Raw genomic sequence first — 9,205 nt, forward strand, 5'->3', positions numbered from 1 at the left:
CCCCTCAGCGGTGGGCGGCTGACTGGGAGGGGGTGTGTGCGCTGACGCCCTTCGCACTGCACGTAACCATCGAACTAAGAAGTCTTACTAATTATTGTTTGTAACTGAATTAGCCATGTATGAAAATAATAAAGCATAACGGCACTCTGTACCGTTATCTGTGGCTTTGTATCCTTGTGCCAGCCCTGTCGAGCACGTTCGTGAGGCAGAAAGTAGGCTGTGGTCACCACAGCGCCTGTGACCCATGAGGTCTCTCTGTGTACTCTCAAGCAGCTCTCTCATCCACAAAGTCTTTTTTGGTTCTCTTGCTCTCCAAAGAGCTTTGCAAAGGACGTGAGGCGTCTGTTCCCTGCCCTGTCACCCAGGCAGGGCTGGAATGAGGGAAAAAAGGCCTTTCATCTAAAAAATGCTGTTGCCAGAGAAGAAAAATCACCTGTTTTCCTGTGCCCCCTAGCAAGTTTCTACCACTTGCAGATTGCCGCTTGTAAATCAAATACTGCAGTTGCCAGATTATGAGTTTCATTTTTTTTCTAAAACCACAAGTCCCAGAATCATCGTAATGAATGGTGGAAAAAAAAAAAAAAATTAAATAAAAAAAAATCTGCTAAATGGAGGAAGTAATCTGCCCGCAGGCACAGTGCCTTATCTGCTTCTCTCAGAGGGGCAGAACCAAGGCTTTTCTCCCTGGAGGAGGCATTCCAGTCTTGCACAGTGATTTCTTGGAGGGCAGTGACAGAGGTGAACCTTGCCCTGTATCTAAAATTTAATCTGGCGTGAACTTCAGAGATAAGGAGGAGGAGAAGTGCTTAAGTTGGTGCATGTACTGTAGCGTTTTTAGCAATAGTCTCTCTTCTCTGCTGCAGAACTGTAGGCTCTGCTGGAGCAGTGTATAATATAGACCAAAAGGCTGTAGATCACAATTAATAAAAGCTCTGGGAACTCACAGCTGCCCAGATTTGTGCGCTAAGATCAAGGCTGTGATAAAAGCATTTCACACCTTTGTGAGGACATACACGGAGAATGAACTGGCTCATTCTTAAAATATGACGGGATATTTTTAGATTGGCATCTTAATTAAGACTAAATCATGACTGTGGTTTAGAAATGAAGGGCAGACATGGAGTTTTCAGCAGTGAGCATTTTTAACTTCTCATCATGGGTGACCTTGAGCTAATGGAGAGAAGACAGCTCCCCTTCATTTTGCAGCTGTCACCTGACATCCTCCAGATGGCCAGCTACGTACTCAGCTCTGCCACGTTTCACTAGCTCATCCCAAACACAAGGAAAGTGAAAGCCCCAACCAGCCTGTGCTTCTTGGCCTGCACACAGGAAGGTTTCCCACCCACACCAGAATCAGCCAGTAAAACCGTTCGGTCTCCATCAACTTGCTGGGCCCAAACTGGTCTTTGCCTTCCTTTGTCTGAGTTCTTGAGGATTTCTTTCACAACATGACAGTCTTCCTGCTCTCTCTGTCTAGTTCTTAGTCCAAACCACTTGCTTTTCCTTCTGTTTCAGAAGAGGGGCCAGTACACCAGGGAAGATGAGTTTCCAACAGTCATAGTACACTTCATCCCGCTTCTATTTAAAGAATTAGTTTGTGGTTAAGTACTTGCTTGAAAGCTCAGAGGTTTAGCTTCGGTTTGTGCTCTGACAAAGTTCTATTTGGAAATCCGATGAGCTTCTCTGTATCGCAGTTTCTCAGCTATGTTGTGAAAGTAGTGTCTCCTACATCCTGGCAGGGGAGATGATTAAGAAAATATGAATCTCATGGTTTTTGATTCATTAGTTTAATTAGTATGGTACCATTATATGAATATGCATAGATTAACTAAGAAGTTATAGGGCCCTTGGAACAGCATGTAGAGGAAAATGGAAGAACAGTAAGAAATCTACATTGTTTCAATTAGTGATGATTTGGTGGTATTTTATGAGCATACAGTATGTGCTTTGAAGGACTGAATTTGATATATATGGGAGTATTTAGCCAAATGTGAGTTCTCATAGAATTCCAAAAGTAAATATTATATATATATAGCCATTGAATCTTCAACAGATAGGATTATTTGTTTTTTTTTTTTCAACATGGCAAAATATTTCTGGATCATACAGGGACACTGAAATACGTTTTTATATGTGGGTGAAAGTAAATGAGACTTACTCCTTTCATTCATTCTTGTCAAGTACATTTCTTCACAGACTGAACAGGCCCAGTTATTTCAGGTTCTCTTCATACATCATGATCACCTGGCTCTAAACAGCTTGGTGACTCTCCAGAGGGCTCAGTTGAGTGTATCAGTATCTTTCTTGTACTGAGGAGTTCAAAACTGGACACATGTGAGATGTCTTCTCACAAAGAGGGGAAGAAATTCTTCCCTCAACTTGCTGGCTACACTTCTGTCATTAACAACTTTTGGTTAATCTTTAAGAGCACTGTACTGATTCATGTGCCACTTGCTGTCCATCAGGACCTCCAAGTCTTTCCCTGCTAAGATCCTGTGATGGTTCTTACCCTTTTCTGTTGCATAAGGCTATTTCTCCCCTGATGAGAATTTTACCAGTGTATCTTTGTATATATTCACATATATCTTTGTATATATTCACAGATCCTGTGAATCTGTTTCTCCAACTTGTTTAGGATCCTCTGCATTGAAGTCCTGTTCTTGAGCTTATCAATTTTCACCCACATTTTAGTATTGTTTGCAAATTTGCTGTGATTGCTCTCCATCCCATAGAATCACAGAATTATTTGAGTTGGAAGGGACACATAAAGGTCATCCAGTCCAACTCCTGCAATGTTACAGGGAGATCTGCAGTAAGGTTGCTTGGAGCCCCATCCAGCCTAACCTTAAACATCTCCAGGAAAGGGGCATCCACAGCCTCTCTGGGCAACCTGTGCCAGTTCCTCACCACTTCTTTCTTATGTCCAGTCTAAATCTCCTCTCTTTTAATTTGAAACCATTTTCCTTTGTCCTATCACATCAGACTCTACTAAAGAGTCTGTCCCATTTTTTCTTACAGCTCCCCTTTAAATACTGAAAGGCATAGCTTCCAGGAGGATCTGCTCCATGATCTTCTCTAGCACAGGGGTGAAGCTAAGAATCATCCAGGTCATCGATAAAAAGACACTGAACGATACTGTCCCCAGTATTTGTGCCTGAGGGCTGCCACTAGAAACCTGCTGCCAGTTGAACTTTGTACTGCTTGGTCACTCATTGAGCCAGTGGCCAAGCCAACTTTCCATCCACCTTGTAATCCACTTACCCATCCATTTTTTCACCAATTAGACTGCAACAATACTAAAGAAACATGTAAAAAGCTTTGCAAAAATTGTACAACATCCGTAGCTCCCCCTTTGTCCACACAGCCAGTCGTTTCATTGTAGAAAGCAGTCATTTTGTCCTGGCAAATCCATGCTGGCTGTTCAAAATCACCTTCTTGTCCTTCATGCATTTGGACATGGCTTCTGGGAGGCTTTGCTTCATCACCTCCCCAAGGACTAAAGTTAGGCAGACTGTCCTCTTGCTTTGCAGATTTTTTTTCTTGCCCTACACAAAGGTGTGATCTTTAACCATCTTCACTCATCATGAACCTCTCAAGATCAAGGTAACCTTTCAAACATTATGGAGAGTGGCCTTGCAATTACACTGGCCAGCTCCTCCAGTAGCCGTTGTGGACTTACTTATGTTCAGTTGGCTTTGGTGCTCCCTTTGCTGGATACTGCTTCACTCCACACACTCTGCTAGTTGGATTGGGGAACTGGGATGCCTACACACAGAATGTATCTGAAAACCATGGTGGAAAAACATTTCAGCCTTTTCCATATTCTTTATCATCGTCTCCATTGAGAAACTGGCCCATATTTTCCTTTGGTAACAGCATACCTACGGAAGCGTTTCTTGTTAACCTTCACCTCCTGTCTGGTTCCAACTTTAAGCTGAGTTTTGGCTTTGCTAACATGAGTCCTGAATGCTCAAGCAATATCTGTGTATTCCTCCTGGGCAGCCCATCTGTGCTTCCACTTTCTGTGTACTTTTTTTCATCTTGGAGCTCAGCTGGGATTTTTTTCATACATCCAAGCTGGCCTTTTTTCATACTTCCTTGATTCTCTGCACATCAGAGCGGACAGTTCTTTTTCTTAGAGGAGGTTGTCTTTGAAGATCAACCAGTTGCCCTGAGCCACTTCTCGTCTAGATTAGTCTCTCACTGGATGCTGCCAAGGAGATTTCCAAGTAACCCAGTATCTGCTTTCATGAAGTCCATGGCTGCGTTTTCACTCATTGCCTTGATCATTTCTCTCAAGATTTTCAGCTCTACAGTTTTGTGTTTGCTGCAGCCAAGACTGTGCCTTCACATCTTTTACCAGCTCTTGTTTGTAACAGGTCCAGCAAGACATTTCCCCTGGCATCTTTCTTCCCTGATATGCTTCAGATCCTCTTTATAAAACAGAAGGATCTCCACCTTCTTGCATCCTTTTTACGGTGATTTTGACAATTATTTGGTCCAGGTTGCCCAATATTTTTTTTTTTTCTCCAAGAGAAGGCTATACAAGATACTTAAGAGAATACCTAAGAAATTGTGGTGGGTTAAGAAGACTAACCTTCTAAGCAGAGTTATCTCAGAGTTTCTCTGCTATCTAGTTAGTACTGAAATTTGCTATCCCAAAGATGAAGGGGCTGCATTGTGATGTGAATTGCTCTGGTATTTACATTGGGTCCTGGCCTTGTGCTGCCACTGTTTTTACTCTGTCTTAGTTAAAAGATACTTTACTTATGGAAAGAGAGAGCTCTGCTTCTAAATTACCCTATAACAGCATTTGCTGTATAAAAAGAGTTCTTTCTTATTAATATTAACTGTTTTCCATGGGCATATTGGTAAGAATTGCTGAATTAACTGGCGAAGGTAAATTTTTAATTCTGTTAGCTCAATGGAAAAATACAGCCATGGCAACTGAGGTAGATTCTGTTCTACTTCATGTATTGTCAAGAGCACCATCAGTTAAGCTCCAATTACAGGGGCTGTTTTACTGTTAGTTTTTGTTAAGAATCTGAAAACACAGCTGGATTTTCAAACACCAGTTGAGGTTTTAAGTCTAATACCATAGGTTTTGACTTCTGAAAACAGCATATTTAGAAACCAATGAAAAACCAGTGACACAGAAACCCATAGCATCACTTCTGCATAATGGAAACACAACAGCCAGAAAAGGCTGCAGTGTTTTTCCCCCTCTTGCTTTTGAAAGATTAATGGGTCAAACGTTTTGCTGACTCATTCTCTGAAAGCAGGGAACAGCTCACAGATTTAAATCTTCCTGGAGAAGCTAAGGATGGTATGGATAAAAGTCACATATTTCATTCCTCTGCTAAAGCTAAAAACCTTCATGAAAGTGGAAGGTGTATCTGAATCAGGAGATGAGACAGCTGGATTGATCTAACAGCTCAACGCTGGAAAAAGAAAGATATCTCTCTCCTAGTTCTGGTTTTCCACCACTCCTTTTTCCTGGGCTCTGCTTTTCAAAGGCTATCAATGATCCAGTTCAGCTCACTAACCCAAAAGAAAATTGATCAAGCACAAAGCAGCTTTGTATTTTCTCCTTAGCTAACGAGGATGCATACTTCTGCAAACTTTCTGATGGCCACAAGATCACCTCCTGGTGTTGGTGATGAGCTACAGATCAGCAACCTTCTGAAATCCCAGCCCTAGTTTGTGGCTTCATCTTCAAAGGTGAAGGAGTTTGACCCAAGGTATATGACTATTTGTGCTGCTTTAACAGCTGTGCTTCCATGGTGACTGAGCAGCAACAAGAAAGCCTAAATGCAAGTCTGTTGTTCCACAGTCAGCAACAGTGGTGCTCAGACAGTCCCATCTCTGCCCATCCAGCTAATTTCTACTTCCACCTGCCCTCCTGTTCTGTGCTGCTGAGCAATCTGTGTAGTTGTGTAATGAATCACAATGGGTGAAGAAAACAAACAGTATTTCTCCATTTTGCCTAGATGCAGTTGGTCAGTTTGATTGTTTGTTCATCATGTAGCTACACAAAGAGTTCTGCTGGCACGGTGCAGGGAGTGACACTCCATTAAACCATCAGTGGGAAGAAAGGCAAATGGGAAGAAAAAAGCCAAGATTGCTTAAGCCAGTATCGTAACCAAATAAATCCTTGTGGACGCACAGCTTATGTGAACAGAGCCTTTTGTCCAGTTTATAGTGACCTTTCTTCCAGAATAACTTGTTCTGCATGTGAAGAAGCTTTCACTGAGCCAGGAAGTCACATTTTACACTGTATGAAGCCTGTTTACAAAGCGATTTGAGACCCCAGTTTATGGAAGAAATTTGAGGGATCTGCAGCCTCACACTGGCTGTGTGAAAGTCCAGTAGCCATAAAACCTCTGTCATCAACAGGAATTCAGCTGCTGGTTTAACATGTTATTTTTTTTATCAGCAACTATCAGAAACATCCTGAATGCTAAGAACTAATATCCATCCTTTTGGCCATCCAAGAACTTGCTCCTATAAGTGTGTGTGGTACTACATCTATCACCAAAGCAACAAAGAATCTGAAGGGTCAGTGTAAGAAACTTATGTTCTGATAAACTGCATTTCACTTTCCTTGTACTGAGAACAGAAAAATGCAGAGTTACCTCCCTAGAATTTTCTCCACATCTTTCTAAAAAACATTTCAGAGCTTTTTGGAAGATTTGCCCTCAGCTTGGGATTGATGCAGCAGGTCAGGACCATCCTCTGTGGAAACCCCATGTTCCCATTACCTCTTGGTGCCTCTAGGGCAGTGTACTTATGGCCTGGCTCACTCCACAATGCCAGGGAATTCTCTTAAATCAGCACCCCCATTACAAACACTGGGGAATTCTCTTAACTATCATCCCAGACAGTCTCTGGGGAAGTCAGTACAGACTCAGCTTTGAGCCAAGCTGTCTGTTCTGTGTAAGCAGCACTTGACAAAGGAGTGCCTTACGTGAAAAATACAATGGAATCAAATTTTACAAAATGTGACTTTTGCCTTTTCCCAGTAGTATGTAACTTCTGCCTTTTTTTCCCATGCCCCACCTTATTTGTACCATGACTTTCCCTTCAATATTTTTCTATTGAAATAGCCACGCCCAACACTTAATCCAAAATGTTTTCCACTGAAACACACTCAGCCGTGATGACTGTGTTGGCATCAACTCCAGAAGCTGCGGTACTAAAATATCAGCGCAGTGCTCAGCTGCAACAAAATCTGACGATTTAGAAACGCCTTACAGGCACTTATTACTTATTATTCTTCCTACTTCAGGCTTTCTTTAGCTGCATGGTGCAGGAATTGTTTGCTTGGAGAAATGGTCTGACTCCTAAGGTTAATCTATATTTAAATAAATAGTTTATTCTCTCAGCTCATGTTTTGATTTAATTTTTTCAGTAGTTACACTGGAAAAATTCCAAAGTAACCACAAAACCTTGTAACAGGCTGCAGGCACAGATTTACCACCGGTATTAAGCGGACAACAACCCAAAGCAGCAGCTGCTGGAGCAGCACCTATGTCCTATCAACTCATTACTTTTCTTTGTCTCCCTCTTCTTCCAAGAGCCCCATTTCACAAGCCAGGGATCTACATGGAAACTTTCTATTCCTGAACAGTTCCTCTGGTTGCACCAGTTCATGTGAACTCTTGTTAACTCTTTACCAAGAAGAGAGTCTTGAGTATTAGTGGCTTTTCTTCCTCAGTTTCACCCTACCCCAACTCAGTGTAGGTGCAGGCTGCCACAGAAAAATATGTTATCATTCCACGGTCTTGATTTAGCCTGTATTCCCTCCTGTCTGTTACATAAGATGGCAGACCTAATTTATATTCATTTAAACTGCTTTTTATTATATATTAAACTGCTTTAAGACCCACACTCTTACCTATAAAATGAACAAAACAAGTAAAAGACAGTGTTGCTGCTAAAGCAAAGAGGCTGCTGGGGTATTGCTGCCTTGCATACCATTCTCCTGTTGTGCATAGGATGTGGATGCACACATTTATCAGGTCAGAGATTTATTAGCAATGTTCGTAGCTGATGTCATCATACATATGATTGAATTCAACAGTGCAAATAAACTGGAGAGTGAGTAAGAGAGAAATGTAAACATCTTTCAAGTGGGCAGCTTGGAAAAAAATTGTGGGGAGATAAATATCATCTCTTGGACTCCTTTTACACTCCTCTCCACCCAGTGTAGTGCTTTTCTTATAGTAACTGTACAGTTTCCATCAGAACCTACTCAAACCCTGTGACTTATCCAGCTGGTGCATACTGGTTGGTTGTTACTCTTTGTGTCTCCTCTAATATAAACTAGAAGCTACAAACAAGGGGTAGGAAAGTGGGGGAAAAGGGTGATTCTCACGCTGGTGGCAATTACTTCCCATAAGAATCTGCCAAGAAAACTATCAAAGTTTGCAGGTGCAAGGTCATGAGAGTAGCAGCATGAGAACAACATGAAAAACATAGGAAAATATACTGCCTCAGAAGCTCTGGGAAACATTGCCAGGGTATCTTGGGCAAGAAGATATAGAGCTGGGGATGGAAAGCAGAATTACAGGTGGAATGTCCTTAGCAGTACAGACAGCTAAGAATGCAAGGGCACTGATTCCACAGGCCCAGTACCCCACTGGTGTGTCACTAAGAAACACACCAAGGTGATGGAAGGTGTGATAAATGAGGCCAAAACCTCATCCTAGGTAGATGAAAGCTGGTCATTGAACTAATTTTTTTTGGACCCTTTTCATGTGTCCAATACTTGTCTTGAGCCAAAATTAAAGACCACTTAGATATGTGATCAGCCAGATCACAGATCCCATCAGATGGAAAGCTAACCAAGCCAAAAGGAATGCAGTATTTTAAAGTATACACCCAACATCAGAGAGAAAACTAGAGCATAGAAGTGCACAGGTCCTGTGAGCAAAAACACAGGCTTAGTTTGTCTGAAACCTGTTGTGAGCTTACACTCCTAGACATACTCTTCTGCTCTCTGCCTTGTGTTGGCATAAGCTCACATGGTGAATTAGCAGAGCATGCACCCAGCTTTGGACTATGCCCCTGTTTTTGTTTTAGTTTTCTCCCAACCTGGTTTATCACTTCACCACACAAATGATTGGTGGTGTTGGCCTTACAAAAGAGGCTGTGCTGAGGTATGAGCAAGCATAGAATCATAAAATGGCCTGGGTTGAAAAGG

Source organism: Lagopus leucura, unplaced genomic scaffold (assembly GCF_019238085.1).
Source record: "Lagopus leucura isolate 7727_CA_CO unplaced genomic scaffold, USGS_WTPT01 Super-Scaffold_702, whole genome shotgun sequence".
Taxonomy (NCBI): Eukaryota; Metazoa; Chordata; class Aves; order Galliformes; family Phasianidae; genus Lagopus; species Lagopus leucura.